This window comes from Silene latifolia, chromosome 7 (assembly GCF_048544455.1).
Source record: "Silene latifolia isolate original U9 population chromosome 7, ASM4854445v1, whole genome shotgun sequence".
NCBI lineage: Eukaryota > Viridiplantae > Streptophyta > Magnoliopsida > Caryophyllales > Caryophyllaceae > Silene > Silene latifolia.
In genome coordinates this window covers 42122896-42143833 of record NC_133532.1, presented here as the reverse complement: position 1 = coordinate 42143833, position 20938 = coordinate 42122896, and positions in this window count along the sequence as shown.

Below are 20938 nucleotides of genomic sequence, written 5' to 3'. Positions count from 1 at the left end.
CCAAAATTTGATTTTGAACTTTGAGATTTGAACCTTGACTTGGATCATCTATCCATAATTCGCAAAAAGTTTTTGAAATTTCGGAATTCTGAAAAATTTGGCATTTTGAAATTTCGGAATTCTGAAAATTTTGGCATTTTAAAATCGAACCTTGATGGGTGAGCACGAAATACGACTCAGACACTCTGTATGACCCGTAAACAACGTGGGCGTAGCCCGCTACCGTAAAACAAAAAAGGAAAATAAAACCGTAAGTGTGCACGGGTTTTAATTCAATTATTGACTTATTGGGGGTAGAAATGTAAATTGGCCATTCTGGCGCCAAAAGATGGCAAATGGGAATCACAAGATCGTTGGACTTGAGACAGAGATATCGTATGGCATGGGCGTGCTCCCGAGGACACATGGGAATCAAGATCACTTGGCCTTGACAAGGTGGATTAGACTCACGGAGCAACAACGTTGGCTTCGCCCAGACGGTAAACACAGACTGATTTTATGAAAGCACTTAGACATCACACATCACTCTTGTTGGAAACATTCTGTCACTCTTCTCCTCGCCTCCTTTCTTTTCAGCGAGTTTTCATCATTTCTTGCCACCGCCTTCTTTCTTTTCAGCGGGCTTTTACTATTTTTTCTTCCACGTCTTCTTTCTTTTCAGCGAGTTTTTCATATTTTCTGTTCCCAACACAAACCCACATCTATGTGACTCAGCATCTTTGCCTAAATCGTTCGATAAAGCTCATTTTGAGACTTGATACTATTCATCTGAACCTATATCCTTATCCTAGCTTACATCGAGTACTAAGACCAACTCAAACAAAGGTGGCTTCATTTGGACTTGGTTAAGACCCGTAAGAAACCGACAAGATGACAACTTGGTTGATGAGTGGATTGAATCCCTTATTCTGAAGGACTGCCTACGTATTCGCGTGGAGCGAAATCAAATCCGACGTAGTTCGATCATGGTGCATTAAATTGGCATTTTGATTGTGTGTACACACTCGAAGGTTTCACCTAAGGTATCATGTCGTATCCCATTCTAGCCTGTAAAGTACTGTTAAATCCCGTGTCTAGGGTTGGTACAAAAGGTTGTGGTTCTTTGGGATGTGGAGCTTGGTAAAAACAAGTTGGAATGGTTAACCATCATTCTGAAGGTTTGTTTTGTGGTGCTAAGGCCAAGGGCTATGGCTACTGATGTGGTTGGAATGGGTGTCTCAGTTTTGATGAAATCCGAGTGCAAATGGGTTGGAAAACAATGTGGGTTCAAATCTCCATATCTGGACCCTAAAGGCTAGGTATAACAACACAAGCGAAATGATTCTCAAAATTCCCGACTATCCCCTTGTAACTGTCTCAGGAAGGACTTAGGGATAAAGAGGTTACTACTTAAGCTTTTGGGCTTCGCCCATTGAACCTCAACTATGGGTACTTGACTTGAATTCTGGCTTCCGTAACTTCGACATTCAACCAAAAAGCATTCCGCAATAACTTCAACATCTTTTTTCCTTTTTCTTTTTCTTTCATCTTTTTCATTTTTTTTTTCTTTCATTTTTCCAATTTTTCTCTTTTTCTCATTTTTTTCATTCTTTTTCATCTTTTTTCTCTCTTTGAAAATGATCTTCTATTCATTCTCTTAGTCATAAATGGATACAACTTGAAAACCGGGCTTCGCCAACTAATTTGGGTAAGAACTAACAATTCCTTGTTAGAACGGGTTGATGTCTTCTCTCTTCGAGATGGGATGATTTTGTTGGGGAAAAGGCTTGCCTTCCATCATCAATAGGGGAAACAAGGAGCTAGTCCGGGTTTGTCATAGAATCATCTAAAAGCTTGTCACAAACATTGGTTCAGATGGAAGTTTTCTACCACCAGACATGGAATAGGTAAAGGAATCAAACACGGGATCCTAGTGTACCTTACATTTTGAAACGGGACATATTTCTACCCCAGGGATGCCTTTGAGTGTGTTGTGCATTTTATCATGTTTCGGAATGATTGAGGATTGGAAACAAGATATATTGGGAAACGAAACTGCAACCTTTTATTGGAATGGCAAAAGCTTAACAGACTCGAAAGAACGATTCCTAGGACACACCCTAGGTCATCGTGGAACAAACGACTCAACTTCAAGAAAAGAAAGTCCTAGACTCGACTCAACTAAGATTAGGAAACAGATCCCGACTCATAATTTTCAAATCTGATCTTGAGCTTTCACTTGTTCAGATGTCATCTTAGATGCTCGGCTCTTGTCCTTGATCCCTTTGATGGTCTGCCTCCATCCTGAGGTATTCCTCTGAGGATCTACGCCAGTGATGAAAGTTGGTGAATCGAATTGTCTTTTATCAACTTCGTTAACGAGAGGAGTACATTCTAGAGCAAGACTCCCGATTTGAATTTCATTCTTCGGGTTTGGCAAGAATTCAAAGCAATCCACAAATATTTTCCCGATAAACACCCCTTTCAAGTGACATGGGCGGATAAGATGGGAATAATCGACATTGTCTTCGACAGAAACAAAGTTAGTGTGATCGCCAAATGGATTGGTGATGTTATTGGGTTTAACAGTCGGGATCGGGAGTGTTCCATTCTCAATCATGTCTTGTATTTCGTGCTTCAGTCGATAGCACCTTTCAGTATCATGGCCTTTCCCTTGATGAAAGGCACAGTAGGCATTTGGTTTATACCATTTACCTTGTTGATCAGCAGGAGGGTCCGGAGTTGGACCAATAGGCTTCAGCTTTCCTTGGGCTATGAGCCTTTGGAGAGCATATGTATAAGTGCATCCGATATCGGTGAATGCCCTTGGTGTTTGGCGCTGCGGATTCTTCGATTTCCCTTCTAAGAGATTGATGGCTTCATCAAATGGGCCGTTGTTGGGGCTTTGCCCTTAGATGATGAGGCCCCTTGGTACCCTTTCGGCTTTTCAGCCTCTGCCATTCTGACGTCATCTTCTACCTTTATCCCGATTCTTATCAATTCTTTGAAAGAGCCAAAATTCTGGTATTTCAGAGCATTGCGGTAAATAGGTCGTAGATTCTTTACGAACTTATCTACCATTTCAACATCATCAGGCTTTTTGGCTAGTTTCACGCTTTCAGCGCGCCATCTTGCGAGGAATTCTGTAAAGCCCTCTTTTTCCTTCTGTGTCATTACCTCCAAAGTCCTTATGTTGGTTTGAATCTCAACATTGTCAGCATAGTGCTTACAGAACTCCACCGTAATATCTTCGAAAGTGGGGAAGTTCTTAAGGTCAAGATTATAGAACCACGCCTTCGGGTGTTTATCCCAGAGATTGGGCAAAAATTTCGGAGAGCATGTCACAGTACTCCCTTCATGCTAAGTACCCTTTATAGGCCTTAACATGGTGGACTGGATCTTCGGTGCCCTTGAACTTTGGGATGTCAGTGAGTACCATGTTCGTGGGCAACTTATCCTGAACTGGGGCATAGGCCCTAGCATTTTCATAGTGGATGTTCTTCCCCTGGGAGAGTTTCAAACGGTCTTCGATGAACTTGAACCATTTCTCCAGATCAGTCAGAGGTGGAGGGGAATCTTCACCCAGCTTAGATTCGATTGCATCCATTCGGGTCATCATGAGGTTCACGGCCTCAGTGAGCTTGTTAATAGCATCTTCCATTGCTTGACGTCGGGTTTTTGGCGGCCTTTCTACAAGAAAACCCCGTACTGAGTCAATATTTAAAGTAAGAGCCCCTGCACACTTAAGGACACGACCCTAACTTGACTCAAACAAAGACTCGACTTGAGATTGACTAAACAAAGGTTCGACTCACGGTTGGATCTAGACCTTGGTTCATTTTAGACTCGACAAAACGACATGACTCAAACTGTCATAAATCGGTTATAAACCGGACTCGGTGTGGCCAAACCCGTGATTGGACTAACATAGCCCATAGGTTCGGGTGAAACGCCCTAAATGGCCTAGCTTGGGCGTTTTTGTGGACTATCCTAGACCAAAAGGTCGACCAACATGACTCAAGGCCCAAGAGGTGAGCTTGGGTGACCCAACAAGGTCGTGTTCTAGACTCTTAGAACGAAACACACCCGGCCTAACACGGCCATGACCTGGACGCGACTTGACGCATTTCATGCTTGGTTGAGGTTCGAGAAACATTTTGGATTGATTTTGAAAAATGAAGGATTGATTTGAAAATGAGATTTGAAATGGGCAGCATGCCGGCTATAAAAGCTCATTTTGGGCCGAAAATTCTAGTCCTATTTGGGCAGCATTCCGTGTTTTTAAAACCATGCTATTTTGAAAATAAGTTGTTCAAAAGTTCGGTTTTGAAAAGGACATGGGAATTTTCGAAAATAAAGACTCGGGAAAACACATTGCACATTGTCATTCTCATGTTATAAGGATGTATGCTCCTAGACATCTCTAAGTCTCGGCAAGTCTTCTATAAGAAGGTCTATGCCCTCCATCCTTTTGCGGTCTTATAGAGCAAGGTGTCTTAAGGTAAAGTACCTAGAAGATCGTCCCCACCATCAAGAACCACGCGAGGCGAAGTGGAAGCGAGCAATGTGCGACTTCCTGGCATAGTGGGACGTCGCCCCCACGCATCACGAAGAAACGCTGGGACGGCCCGGCAAGTCCTTAAGGGTTTATGCATGAATCGTAGCACTATGAGTAATGTTTTACTTTCCAACACTTTCTTTTCAAGTTTCACCTCGGAGGAAAAGACCCTAGAAACACAAAGTAACTAGTCCTCTTTTCCCAAATGAGTCGCCAAATCAGGACAAGGCCCTCGGGAATCTGCGTCCGCGGGATCCACACTGAGCATAATCGACTCGAGGTTCTTTTGAATCGAATTAAGACATATTAGAGTCGCCACCAAGTTTTTTGGGAACTTGGAACCGTTCAAGTCAACTTTACACCTTTCATCGAAAAGCATAAAGTCAATCGACTACGAGTGATTAAAGATAAAGACTTGTACCCTATATCACTCGATTTGAATGACTCTCGTAATCCAATGGTATTTAGACGGATCCACAAACCATAGATCTTGAGTAAGGGGTGAGGGTACGTGTTGGGAAGCCCATAAGGACACCCAACCCCGCCCGTCAATAACGGCCTCTACTAAGTCAAGTGTCGAATTTCAAACAAGGTCATAGCTACTACGATGTATGATATGCAAACGTTGTTTTAACCCTATCATGTGACAACAATTTCTATGTCGTTTTAGATGCAACTAAACTAACTTTGTCAAAGTTGTAATTTAGCATGTGGGTTGATTGATCTAACAACATACAAAGCAAACAAGGCTTAAAGGGGGAATGGGGGAGCCGTTGGGATCTACCTATTACAAACCAGGCATTTCATGCCGACACAACAATAAATTAAAGATACAACTCGATCTAAATACAAAGCTATACACACGACGCAATACACGGCCGTTTGGCCTAGAAAACCGTGCACAAGAGGGGGTGACTCACGGCCTACATGACACACGGCCTTGGGTCACTCCTCGTAATGCGTGCTTTCACTTAATCTCATCGAATTAGACATAGGGCCATGCACCAAAGCATGTATTAGCATAAACCGGGCCATGTTGCTTTAGACAACATGCGGTTTACTACGCTCCTACAAGCATTGGGGAGCAACCGTCTAACCAAACAAGACTAAGGTTTTTTGAAAAGGTTTTGACTCAATAAAAGAAAACTAACTCGAAGATTACAACTCGATAAACAAACGATAAATTACAAACAAAGAAACAACGAGAAAACAAACGGTATAAAAACAAAACGAGAAAGGTAAATAAAACGGCCACCTCACGGCCCAAACCAACGGCCACCCTCACGGCCAAGACAAGGCCAACCTAGTTCCTAAGTTAGGTTCATTGGTTAGATCGAACGATTGCAAAACGGATTAGAAAACGAGTTAGAAAACAAGTTATAAACGACGTTGATCGATTGAAAAAAGACCTTGCAATTGTGTGTTCTACACGGCTCAAAAGGGGTCAAATTAGGTCAAGTTCGCTAATTAATTTAACTCATCGAGTGTTAATAGGAAGGTGCTAATCACGCACTGATTTTGCTGGGGACGGTGTTTTGTGATTAAGTTCTTACTTGTTTGTCTATTTTGATTTTGCTTTCACCTTGAGGAATTTATTCCTCAAGGATTGTTCTTACCGTTTTTTGTGTAGTTTCCATACTTGTAGTTGTTTCCTTGTCTTAGCTATGATGGCTCAAGTCTTGACATATGGAGTATGTGTTGGATCTTTTGAGTATGATTATGGGTATGGGGAGTTTGAGGAGCAAGTCAACACAAACCTACCTTACACCTCATACAATGAAAATCCTTACTATTACCCCAATTTTTTCCACCAAAATCCCCACACCCAATATCCACAACAACCACCCACTCAATACCCACTTCACAATGAATTTCAATTGCCACAATACAACCACTTTCACACCCACCCACAACTAGAAGATGAGACCATTCAAAATGTGATTCTCCAAATGATGGGAGATCAACAAAACTTCTTCAAACAAATGCTAGAAGAGAGCCAAAGAAGGAACATTGTTCTTCAAGGCATTGTTAACCAAGGTGAGGAGTTGGAAATTCAAATTGCCCAAATAAAAGAAACCCAACTAACTACTCCTCACCATCCCTTAGACATTGTCTATGAATGCGAGTTTGAAGGAGTTACCTTTGATGAAAAGTGGGAAGAGCCAATTCCTTTGAGCTCTTGTGAATATGAAAGTGTTGTATTCAATGAAGAAGATATGAGGTTGAGTAAGCCAAATACTCTTAGCCTTTGTGAGTATGAGGGTGTGTCTTTTGATGTGAATATTGAGATGGTGGAGGAAGAATTATTGAAGAAGAATGAAGCCCCCATTTATGATTCTTATGGAGATAGCGATGATGATAAGCCTATGGAAGAAGCTTATGCGGAATATGTGTCTTGCATTGAAGAAGAGGAATGGAGTTGTGAGATTGCCTCACTTGAGGAGCCTATCCTTGAGAAGTTTGAGGTATGCTTCCATAAAGAAGATGAATTCCTCTTTCCTATAGACCATGAAGACCTCTTCGCACCCACCATGGAACCTATGATTGTTGGAGATGATGTGGAAGACCTTCTCCAAAAAGTCAAATCATCATATAAAGGGTACTTAGTGGAAAAGCTCAAGAAAAAACTTGCAAATGAACGTGCTTGTGGAGATTTGGCACCCACAATCTCAACTCTTAAGGTATCCGATCATCAATGTTATGAGAATTCTCCTTCTACCTAGGAAGGATTGAATAATCAAAGTGTTATCATCATCACCAAAATCGAAGAAGAAGTTGGTGAGTGGAAGTCTCCGGACGAATATGAACCATATTTCATACCTAGTGTTGACAAGAATCATGGGCTTATTGGTTTGAAGCATTGGGAAAGCTCTAGTTCCAAGGACAAGGTGAAAGAAAGAACATATGACAAACTTCCTTGGCCAAATTTCATGTTCAAATGGAGCAACCCATACTTATGCTTATTTGGAGCTTGTTCACAAGCTTTTGATCTTCTTTTAAGAGCCTTGAGCTCTATGGACAAAACAAAGAATTTCAACAAATTAAACTAGTTTGGTGGAGTCCTCCCTCAAACCACCATTTGTAAGATACCCAATTCTTTGACTTTGCATTACATTTACACTTGCATTTAGTTATATACATGTACATTTAGCTTGCATTTGTCTTATATTTCATATTGCATTTACATTAATTAGTTCATATAGTATAGTTGCATTGTAATATATCTCACATGATTCATGTAGATAGTTGCATATAGACTAGAATTCATGCATAATGACTAATGACCAATCCTATTCTTTTCTACACTAGAAATAGTGTTTAAATCGGTTTGGGGAGGTTTGATCATAAGTGACCATAGTTTACTAGAAAACATGCATTATATAGGGTAGTTTAGATTGCATTCATTTGTTATATATGTCATATAGAATTGCATTTAGTTAGAGTATGCATTCATTCATATCATATTGCATTTGTACTCTATTTTAGAAAATCAAAAATCCAAAAACATGTATTTCTTTTTCATTCCTACTCCTACATGTACATTGAGGACAATGTCCAAAATAAAGTGGGGGATGGGAATTTTTATTCCAAAATGCATAAAAATTGAAAAATTTCGAAAAATCACAAAAATATGTCTTTTAATTTCATAAAAACAAAATCCATAAAAATTTGAAGATTTCAAAAACCAAAAACATGTTCTCTAATTTAGTAGTGTAGAATTGTATATACTTGTGTTTTTGTTCTCTTCTCACATAGATACAACACTACATTTGAGGCATTAGCAAGGGAAAATGAAGACCGCTTGGTATGATCGCTCTAATCTCTATTTCCCTTCCATTTCTTTTTCATTGTTCATATAAGGAGGATGTGCTTACATGTCAAGGAGAATGTAGTGTATTTTGTTGTTGCGGTAGGAATGAATAGAAGATGTGATACAGAGAATAGAATTGATGCGTTGTATTATTATGATGCAATGTACACAAGTTCAAGTATATATATATATATACAAAGATACTAAGCTATAAACAATTATATGGAATATATCAAATATGGCAAAGGAGAATTGGTTGCCATATTGTTCTCTACTAGCCGTTAAAGGCTTATGGGTAATGGGTAGGCTTGACTGTTGGGTCGGCCCATGTTACCCCCCCCCCCCCCCCCAAGTTGGTGCGTGTAAGGTGGAAACGCCCAACTTGGATAATAAGTCTTCAAAGGATGTCCGACCAAGAGCTTTAGTTAAAATATCCGCTAGTTGCGATTTTGTATGCACGTAGCTCGGTTTGATTAATCCTTTGAGGATTTCGTCTCGTATAAAGTGACAAATCAACCTCTATATGTTTTGTTCTTTCATGAAAGACCGGGTTGTTGGCAATATGGAGAGCCGATTGATTATCACATAGAAGCTCAATCGGGTCTTTGAAGTGGATGACCAGAAATTGGAGAAGACCTTAACCATTTCAACTCACAAACCGTGTAGCCATAGCCCTATATTCGGCTTCGGGATGATAGAGAGACGGTGGATTTTTTCTTTGTTTTCCATGAATAGGTGAGCTTCCAAGAAACATAATATAGGCGGATAAGGAGCGGCGGGTGGTTGGACAAGTAGCATAGTCAGCATCGCAATATGCATGTAAACGGAGATCGTTATCAGCCCGTAGGAGAAGTCCTTGTCCCGGATTATTTTTGAGGTATTTTACCACTTGAAGGGCAGCATGCGAGTGTTCGAGTTTAGGAGAGTGCATGAATTGGGCGAGAATATGGACAGAATAGGTAAGTTTGGGCCTTGTAATAGTTAGATAAACCAGACGGCCAACAAGCCTTCGGTATGGTTGTGGGTCGTTCAAGGGAGTCGTGGTCGTGGATGCAAGACGATGATTAGGTTCCATGGGTATGGAGTGAGGCTTAGACCCAAGTAACCAGGATTCGGCAATGATGTCGAGGGCGTATTTTCGTTGCGAGATGAAAAGGCCGGTTTTGTTGCGTGCAATTTCGAGGCCCAAAAAATATTTTAACGGGCCGAGGTCCTTCATATGAAAACAGCCACTTAAATAGTCTTTAAATTGCTTGATTACTTGAGAGTTATTCCCACAAATAACCAAATCATCAACATATACTAGCACGTGTACCTCGGATGCGGCCGCTATGAGGGAGAAAAGGGAATGGTCGTATGAAGATTGTTTAAACCCGTAGGAGATCAAAGCGGATGCGAGCTTGGCATACCAACAACTCGGGGCTTGGCGAAGTCCATAAAGAGATTTTCGAAGACGATACACTGTCCCATCGGTTTTGGCTTTGTACCCGGGAGGCAATTTCATATATACCTCTTCGTGAAGATCGCCGTGAAGGAAAGCGTTGTGAACATCCATTTGATGAATGATCCAATTTTTGGCTGCGGCAATAGTTAGAAGAGCACGAACTGTTACCATTTTAGCGGTTGGAGCAAATGTTTCTTTGAAATCAATGCCCTCAACTTGTCGGTTGCCCATAACCACTAAACGAGCTTTGTAGCGTTCGATAGTCCCATCCGCATTATATTTTATCTTGTAGACCCATTTGGATGCGATGACCTTTTTGTGAGGTGGGAGATGTTCGAGAGTCCATGTGTTGTTGCGTTCGAGAGCATCAATTTCACTTTGCATTGCGTCACGCCATTGGGGTACCTGCATTGCTTCTTTAAAAGAGGAAGGCTCGTGATTGTCGGTCACAGCCGCTAAGAAAATTTTGTGGTTAGTGGAAAATTTGTCGTAATTGAGAAAATATGAAATAGGGTATCGCGTACCAGAACACGGTGTGAAGACGGAGAGAACGTGGGTCGATGGATTAATAGGTGGTCGAACATAGCTTGTCATGCGAGTGTTAGGGAATTTGACTCGGTGTCCTTTGCCCTTAGGAGAGGGGATGGGTGTCGTGTTTTGCGGGTTAGGTTGGGAATCGGGTGTTGGGTCGGATGTAGTGGTTGGTTATGGAGTGTCGTGAGGAGGGTCATGTGGGATCGTAGTGGATGGGGTAGTATCCGGACTAGAGGTAGAGGTAGTCGGGTTGAGTGTTGTGTTTTCGTGGGGGAGGTCATTGGGTGAAGCAATGGTTATGTGATCAATACAGAAGGAAGGGTGTCATGGAGAAATGAAGGGTTTTCCATATCGTGAATGTTGAGGGACTGGAATGGGAACTCGTGCTCAATGAAGACAACATCGCGAGATGAGAAATGGGCTCCCGTGTCTAAATCATATACCTTCCAACCCTTCTTTCCAAATGGATAGCCTAGGAAAATGCACTTGCGGCCCCTAGGTGCAAATTTGTCGTTGGAGCGATTAATATTTCGCGCATAGCAAAGACAACCAAAGGTTTTGATATGGCTCATGGGTGGGGGTTTTTGGAACAACATTTCATATGGGGTTTTCCCATTATGGATAGAACTCGGTGTACGATTTATAAGATAGACTGCAGCAAGAATACATTCACCCCAGAAAAGGATAGGTAAACTTGCTTGAAAAAGAAGGGCCCGTGCAACATTTAAAATGTGACGATGTTTGCGTTCCACCCGAGCATTTTGTTGTTGAGTATCAACCATAGATGTTTGAAAAATTATCCCATTTTCATTAAAAAATTGTTCAAAACATCGAAATTCGGTGCCATTGTCGCTTCGAAAAATTTTAATTTTCTTATTAAATTGTCGTTCGATTAAAGCAAAGAAATTGAGTAAAGTTTTTCGAGTATCACTTTTCCGTCGGAGTAAGTAAACCCATGTGGATCGAGTAAAGTCGTCAACAATTGTTAAAAAATATGTGGACCCACATGACGCATTTTCGGAGTAAAGACCCCATAAATCACAATGTAATAAATCGAAACTAGCATTAGCAATACTTGAACTTATCGGAAAATGTGACCGAGTTTGTTTAGCACGGAGACTAACGTCACAATGCTTACTATGAAATGAAGAATCAGAAGAGTTTGATTTATTTGAAATAGGCAAAAAACGAGAAATGGTAGTTGAAGGGTGTCCCAACCTACGGTGCCATAATTCAACATTGTCGATGGCAGAGGTATTATAGGCTTGCACCGGATCCTGGAGCACTCTTTTGAGAAAATATAATCCATCAACTTGTTCACCCGCTCCAATCACCGTCTTCGAGGAACGGTCTTGAATCAAACAAAGTTGTTGAGAAAATTGAATAGTAAGAGACGAGTCAAGTAATAAACTTGAGATGGAAATTAAGTTACAATTTAAATGTTGAGCATATAAAAGATTACGTAAAATAAGACGGGGTGATAATTTAATATCACCACTTTGAGTGGCCAAGGCAACGTTTCCATTTGGTAATCCAACACTCAAAGGGGCGATATTTCGAACATTAGAAAAATGAGAAAAACAGCCGGACATATGATGTGAAGCACCTGTATCGATAATCCAAGTTAAAGTAGAAAAGTTACCATTGAGACGATCGGATGTTTCGAGTTTTCTGGATTTCCACCATTGAGTTATTTCAGCAAGATCGTTCGGGTTGAGGTTATTAAGGTCTAGCTGATCGGTGATTAAAGTCGGACCCCCACGAGTTGATGATGCAAAGAAGCAAGACTGCCGGAACCGCGTACGAGGCCATATGAACCCTCGGTCCAGGGGCCTAAAGACCAAAGACCCGAGGAGCTGGAACCACCATTTCATGCGGCGGAACATGGCCAAAAGACACGAAACCAGAGGACGAGTTTCCTCTGTTTTTAGCATATTTCGCGCGTCCTTGTTCATCGGGGACGAACACTGCCTGACTAAGGTCAGTCGCACCAGGGGGTAGGTAAATACGATCCCTAGGTCGATCCCCCCACCATTTCGGAAAGTCTCCATTAACACGATAGCATTTTTGCCATAAATGTCCATTACGTTGACATGCTAAACAGAAGGGTCGTGTGCCTGAGATATTGGAACGGGACTGATCACGGTTTCCTCCTCCCCCCCATTTCGAGGTCCAGTATTAACCCGAGCAAAGAAAAGCCATCACATCGGGACGCGGTTCGGGTTTGGCAGTATGAATGTCACGGATACTCTCAGCCTGAAGGAGGCGATTATATGCTATGTCGAGACCAGGGAGGGGATTAGTTCCAAGAATATTGGAACGGACATTATCAAATCGATCATCTAAGCCCAAAAGAAAATCGCATACCCGATTTTTTTCGCGTCAAGCGTCCATAATAGCCACCCAATCACAGCGACATGGGTTACAGGAGCAGGACGACAGTGGATCGAAAGCGAGCATTTCATCCCATATTGTAGTTATACGGCCATAATAGGCCATGAGGGATTCGGTAGGGCCTTGACGACACGCAAGTAAATCTGCCTGCAGACGATATACACGTGCATCGTTACTTTGGCAAAAGCGATTTTTAATATCGGTCCATACCTGTCGTGCTTCAGGCCGAGTCGAAATCGTACGACGAGTGGATGTTTCGATTGAATTGAAAATCCAACCGGTTACTAGAGCATTAGTAGACCCCCAGGTTGGGAAATCAGTCGCGGTTTCGACAGGCTTTTTGATTGACCCGTCGATGTATCCGTCTTTCCCCTTTGCAAGTAGAGCAAGGTGAAAAGACCGTGCCCATTCATCGTAGTTCGTGCCGTTGAAAACGATATTCGTGATGTTCGTTCCCGTATTTTCAACGTGAATGATGGAGTAGTTTTGTGGAGTTGGAGTTTCGACAGTTTGGGAAGTAGTTGAGTTCGTCATTTGGATCGAAAAAGAGGAAGGAGTTCGGAAGAAAAATTGATTCATCGGGAAATAACCCTAGCTTGATACCATATTATGAATGAGTAATATTAGGAATGCATAGAAAATGTGATACAGAGAATAGAATTGCTGCGTTGTATTATTATGATGCAATGTACACAAGTTCAAAGTATATATATATACAAAGATACTAAGCTATAAACAATTATATGGAATATATCAAATATGGCAAAGGAGAATTGGTTGCCATATTGTTCTCTACTAGCCGTTAAAGGCTTATGGGTAATGGGTAGGCTTGACTGTTGGGTCGGCCCATGTTAGAGAGAGGTAATTGCGAGACTCAACAGTCCGCTGAATGTTGGTTAAGACCAGAACATTGTTAGTGTCGTTACGTCTCTGTAAATGGCACTTGCCACCGACATTAGTACTCACAACTAGATCTCCGAGAACTTGAGCTACTTATGCTTCGTGTCTCGTGGCGGGCATTTGCTAGCCACATATACGGTTGAACATCGCAAATAAATTGTGGAACACCTTCTTCACAAGGTAGTGAACAGACATGTAGTAGAGACTTAGTACTCATGTCGAGGCGATAAATGCATAATTTAGTATCATCCACCAAATAAGCCTTCTCTCTGTCAGCTCCAATGAAATGCTGATATTCGAAGTCCACCCGACTAGGATATACTAAGAAGTTTATTAAAAGGGTCATATGCAGCAATCCCATTGAAAGTATCTAATAGAAACACTCCATTGTAGAAGGTCGCTTTCTTGAATCCGCACCCAGGCACAAAAGTGTGCCCATAAGGATACGGGACGTGGAATACACGCCAATCAAAGAATGCCGCCACAAAGAAGAGTAAAAACATATATAATAAATCCATCCAGCTCCTTATTCTGCAGGAAGAGTACAACAGTGAACTCAATCTTGTTCGGGTCATAGTTAGTAGGAGTAGAATTATTATTAGTCCAAACCCGCGTAGGCTTCAGTGGTTGTCTGTCTGCGTCTGCGTCTGCATGTAGGTAGTAGCAAGTGAAGCCAACATGATGATATCCATATGTGAAGTCGGGTAAAGGTAGTTCCATCCATTCTTTGAAGCAATCTGGGCTGCACACATAGAGAGTAGTATGATACGGGAAAGTCCGAGCTGCGTCAAACCAGGCTTGAGTAAAACTAAACCATCAGAAGTACCCATCACGCTTAGACCCTGCAGCATCTTGTTTGCCGCCCCAATTCTTATTGCTGGAATGAAATCAAAAGAAAAGGCGACAACATCATCAATATTAGCATCAACATCAGCAAGCTGACAAGGTCCAATAGTCTGCAGCATTAGATGATCGGCGGGATTTAATTAGAAAACGATGAGATGAACGAGGATGCGTGATAATATAGGAGCAAGCAAAGGAAGGCGCTGAAATAAGCGAAAACCATCTCTTAGACCATCTGCAATGGTGAAATTTTCACCAATTTTCACTCTACACTTTTCACCTTATCTCTCTTCAATTCACTATCCACCTCACCTTTCCACTTACCATCAAAATTTCACCAAAAAACATCAAAAAAACACGAGTCCGTTTTTGAAATAATGCTCAAAAATAAAAGAATTGTCGTTTTGGGTCGGTTTTGAAAATATTTATCGAAATGGTGTCCACGTAGGCTCGGTTTTGACGAGCCTGTATGGGGCTTAAACACGCCATACGTATTGGCGTGTTTATGCAGTTCAAAATTCCACCCAAGGCAGTAGCTGAACAAAATAAGCAAAGGAAACACGCCATTATGTATGGCGTGTCTTAAGAAGAAAACACGCCATTAGCTATGGCGTGTTTAAGCAGCACAATTTTTAACCCCTTTCCAGTAGCTGATAAAATCTCAAATATTAAACACGCCATACGTAATGGCGTGTCTTCCTCTTGAAACCCGCCATTATATATGGCGTGTTCTTCCAGTTTCCATTTTTTTTTTCATCGTTGGACAAATTCCCTTCGTCCTCATTTCATTCCCTTGCCAAAAAAGAAAACCAAACTCAACAATGCAAAGGACAACACAAACCATTGCCTATTAAAAATAAAAACCGAGTTTACACACCACATAAGTTTCGCACAAGGGGATTAAATTCTGAGTTTTACAACTAAAATGTCAAACAAATTAACCATCTAAAATGTCAAATACATTAATCCTCTAACTATTACATCAAGTCATCAAGTCTTCTTCTTGCTTTTTCCTCGAATACGACTCCAAAACCCTTTCTTAGGCTCCGGGGTACCTTGTTCATTGACAGGTGACATTGAAGACATGGTAGGCATTGAAGACATGGCCGGCAATGAAGACATGGAAGGCATGGAAGACATAGAGTGTCTAGCCGGCATGGAAGACTTAGAGCGTCTAGCCCTCCTAGTGTATTGAACCAAAGGTGAATCGTCATCCACATTCATTGAGTCGAGGGACTCTTGAACCATTGGTGAACTTTATTCCCTTGGTTCTATGGTTGGTTGAAGAAGATGGGAATAGCCTACATGTTCAAGCGATTGAGAGGAGTAGTCCCGTAGGTGTGAAACCATTGTGCGGAAATGAGGAGGCACCTCAAGAGGCATTTGTCGAAGCTCCTTATCACATGTATCATGGACATTGACGAAACCATGCGCCTAAAACAAAATAAGTAGTATAAAAAAATCACATTTTATGATATATTGGTTAAGAATTAAAAGACAAGTATATTAAGTGTACTTACAAGATATTGTGTGGCTCCAAATGGTGCTTAATAAGTAGCTTGTGGGGGGAAAGGGTTTAAGCGAAGAATAGTGCGATCCCGGTACCAAACCATGTAAGGGTCGTAGCAGCTCATTTCAATATCATCCTCTACACCACGGAACCGAAAATCACCCCTCCTAACCCAATTTGATATGTAGGGTTGATGTTTTTCTATCCAATTCCGTGAATGTGCACCCTTTTGTCAACTTTGTGCAAGTTAGGTTCGGTATTAGAGTTTAAAGGGATATATTGTTTCCACCCAAATTGACGAGCTACCCTATTAGGAAAATGCCACTCAACAATGTCGAAACAAATCATAGGTGCCATCACTTCCAATCGTCGAGTCATCATAACAAAACCCGGGCAAAAAAGACAAAATCTATCGGGTGTAAGGTTGCCATGTAAACTGATCATGTCGCATTGAATCAAAAGCATCCCTATACCCAATTAGTGTGGTCACCCCTTCCGGCCTCTTACGATTCACACTTACCCACCTACGACCCAATGAGTCAATCCTTATTTGATGTTGAGAACCTAATGGGTTCGGTCCATGATGAGTAGCATTAACGGGTCTCATGAGTGTAGGTCGACCAATACTAATCCTCTCCCATGCCCACAATTGCAATAGAACAAGGGGACCTCCAATGTCTTTGGACTTCACGTTGCTTGCTCTACATAAATTGCAATATAAAGTAGCAAGTACGGCACTTCCCCAAGAGTAATTATCTAAGTTGGTCAAATCCCTCAACAAAGGCAAATAAACAACTTGAATGTCATTACCACTCTTATCCGGAAACATGATAGTTGCCATTAAGAGAAGCAAATATGCCCTCACATATTGATGTAGAACATCTTCATTTGCATCTTCCGGAAGACCACTAAATTGTTCTAACAACCAACCAATCCTCAAAGAAGCCCCCTTAAGGTCTCCATCACCCGGTGTTTTGCCTAAGAGTTTAGTTACTAACAAGGGCCAATTATAAGCGGTTGTTCCACTAACAATATCCCCTCTTATCCGTAGCCCTAACAACACTTGAACATCTTTTAAGGTCACAGTAGCCTCGCCAATAGTCAAGTGAAATGAATGGGTTTCCGGCCTCCATCGCTCAACCAAAGCACTTATTAATTCCACATTAAAGTTCAACCCCACTAACCTATGAATAAAAAAAACTGAGTGTCCCTAATGAAATTAACTACATGCTCACTTACCAAAAACCCCTTGTGCGAAACTAAGTGTGACCTACATCGAAGGGAACCAACGTCCCCCCCCCCCTTCCAATATTGCCTTGCTCCTGTGTACCTCTTGTTGTGTGAGAAGTTCCGGGTTCACCGGGCCTTGTTGTTGATGTTGTTCCATTATTCCTACACATTTAAAAGAAGATTATTAGATTAGCATAAAAATAAATGTTCAAATAATAACAAAAAATTATGGTAATAAAAAAAATTAAAGAGAAGTGTAAGTAGTAGAATACCCTTGTGAATTGTTAACTCTCATAGTACAAGTTTTTTTATTGTGGCCTAAACCACGACACAAACTATGTGACCTTGTTCTTACTCTTCTCATCCATTTCATTAAGAAATCTTTTATTCTTCCGTCTTCCTTTTCCCCGTTTATTTTGCTCATCGCACACTATTTTAGACCCATTGTAAGGACCCCAATAAGCCTCATCTTTCAAAGGGTGAAATTTAGAAGCATATGAAGCTAAGTGTTCTCCGGTAGAATAGGCGATGTCCACAAATTGAGTAGCATTTAAACCCTTCTTTTTACAAACGGCATACACATGTGAACATGGATACTTGTATGTTTGGAACTTGTTACAAGTACATGTCCTCTTGGATAAATCAACGGTGTGCAAATGGTTACCATGTGACATGGGTCGAGAACCTCTACGTGTTGTGACTTGGTACACCCCTCCGACATGGTCAAAAGCCACAACCTTATGGTATGCTCCTTTTTGGCAATTTTCCTCCAACAAGGTTGTAATCTTCGGACTATAATGAAGCCCCTTCATCAATCGTTTCCTTGCAAACTTTACGAGTGCCGTTACGGGTAGAAAACGTGCTCCTTTAAGAACATTATTAAATGCCTCCGCCAAGTTAGTAGTCAATATTCCATATCTATGTCCACCATCATGGCAAATTGACCACTTCTCTATTCTAATTTCAACAACATATTGTTGTGCCTCTCTATTCAACTCACCTAGGCGATGAAATCCTATGTCAAACTTCTTGTTTTGTAATTGCATTGCCGTTGACCCAAACATTTCTTTAACTGCATTATTTCTAAATCTTGTATTAACATTTGAAGCCAAATGACGAATGCAAACTCTATGATAAGCATACGGCTCCTCCCACCCACTACCAACTTCACTCATTGCTTTCATAATCCCTTTGTGTCTATCGGAAATGACACACAACCCACTTCTTTTGGTAACAAATACTCTTATGCAAGACATAAACCAAGGCCAACTATCGGTATTTTCGGCTTCAACAATAGCAAAAGCAACCGGAAAATTTGATTATTAGCATCAATTGACATAGTCATTTGTCATAATAGTTCCCTTGAACTTTCCATATAAGTGGGTTCCATCAATGCTTAAAACTGGCCGACAATGTTCAAAGCCATCAATACATGGTTTAAATGCCCAAAAAACACGCTTGAATTTTTGCACATTTGGGTTCGTTGTTGGTGTTGTATAAAATTGAACAATAGTGCCAGGATTAGATTCTTTTAAGCCTTGCATGAAACGAGGTAGCAACTCATATGATTTATCCCAATCTCCAAATATTTCCTCAATTGCTCTTTGTTTTGCATTCCAAGCTTTGGTGTATGAAATTGTGTAACCATACTTATCTTAAATATAAGTAACAACAGAGTTTACTTTATATCCCCAATCTCCCTCAACAAGGTTACGAATCTCATGACTTATGAATGCTCGTTTCAAATTCATGTGGTCTTGAGGTACCATGTCACAAACACAAGACTCATCATGAGGACCTTTGTATGTCACAATGGTAAAAACTTCAGAATGAAAGTCTTTTTGTGTAGCCCTTAACCGCCAATTACATGGTGTAGGAGACCGGCTACATTTGAAGGTAATAGTATTAGGCTTTGATTCGGCAACTTTGAAAAATTGATTTGCTTTAACACAATATGATGTCACCTCATCGCTAAGTGAAGCTTTGTTTGGGAACTGTCCAACCGCAAACTCTTTCCCATGTTCATATCTTACCATATTTTCCCAAGTTTTCCAAATTATTCAATTCATCCTCATCTAATTGATCAATCTTATTAAACTCAACAATGGGAGCACTAGCAAAGACAAGATCATCATCACCATCTTCTTCATTTGCCAACAAATTCTCATCAAGTATTGTCAATTCCTCATCAATCTCATCACCTTCTAAGTTACCATAAAATTCCCCATCATTTACGTCATTAGTTTCAAGTGAAACAAATTGAGCAACATCATCTAGCCTAATACTTGGTGTAGGAGTGACAATTTGACTAGTAGAAACTTCTACAAATATGTCCATTGAAGGAGCATGTGAATGACGAATACTTGTCCATAACGCTTTAAAGGCTCCCTCATTATTAAGGGGTACAATTTTGAAACACCCGGCACTTGGAAATTTCATCATTACCTTCAATTGAGTGCCCAAACTTTAAACGCCGATTCCCTTATATATCTCTTCAACTAATTCAAGATATGTCATCTTTGTGCTAGCTAGAATAAAACATTGATTCCCTCCTCTATAAGTTACACATCCATTTTGCTCCAACACTTCTCCATCCCAATAACAAATAAGAGGAAAATCACAAATTTCCATTCTATAAAAAAAAATTGAACAAATTTAGTATAAATCAACTACCAATAACCTAATTTCGAGTTCCCTAAAATACATACCTAAACAACAATTAAAAATCATAAATCGTTCATCCTAATTAGGGTTTCAAAATTTGGGGTTTTCCTTAAACAACCTTAAATTAACACATATAAGTTGTAGATCTAGGCACAAAACAACATAATTACCAACAATGAAGACAAAATAAAAAAAATCTACATTCAAAAGATGAAATTAAATAAGTTAAAAGAATTAAATTACCTTGCTAATTAGGTAGAATGTATAATTTGAAAAGCAAAAACCCAATATAATGCCGGAGACATGCCGGAGATTCGCCGGAGATGAGTGTGAGGTGAAGAAATAAGAAGGGGAGTGAGGTTTGTTCTATCGCACTTGGGGTGTTTGTGAGGCGAAGATGGTGAATGGTTTGTTTTATTTGGTAGAAAGTGACGGAAATACAACATTTGTTAAAAAAAAAAAAAAGAAATCTGACCAAACACGCCATACGTATTGGCGTGTTTATTGGCGAAGACACGCCATACGTAATGGCGTGTTCTATTTCCTTCCAATAACGCAGCTACTGGACTTGGGTTGGAATTTTGGGCTGCTAAAACACGCCATACGTAATGGCGTGTTTCTTTAACAAGACACGCCATACGTAATGGCGTGTTCCCTTTCTTTCCTTATGTTGCTACTGACTTTGGATTTGAATTTTAGACTGCCTAAACACGCCATATGTAATGGCGTGTTCTTTCAAGTAAACACGCCAATACGTATGGCGTGTTTAAACCCCATACAGGCTCGTCAAAAACGAGCCTACATGGACACCATTTCGATAATTATTTTCAAAACCGACCCAAAACGACAATTTTTTTTATTTTTGAGCATTATTTCAAAAACGGACTCAAAAAACACACATAAAAAAATACTCAACTTTCCTTCTCTTTCATACTTTACTATACCTCACATTATCCACATCAAATTTCCCCTATCATATTTATTTTTAATTTATTATCATTATTTGCAATCATATAAATTTTTTGGTTTTATAATTTATTATTTTTATCTTTATTATTGTAAATTCGAATT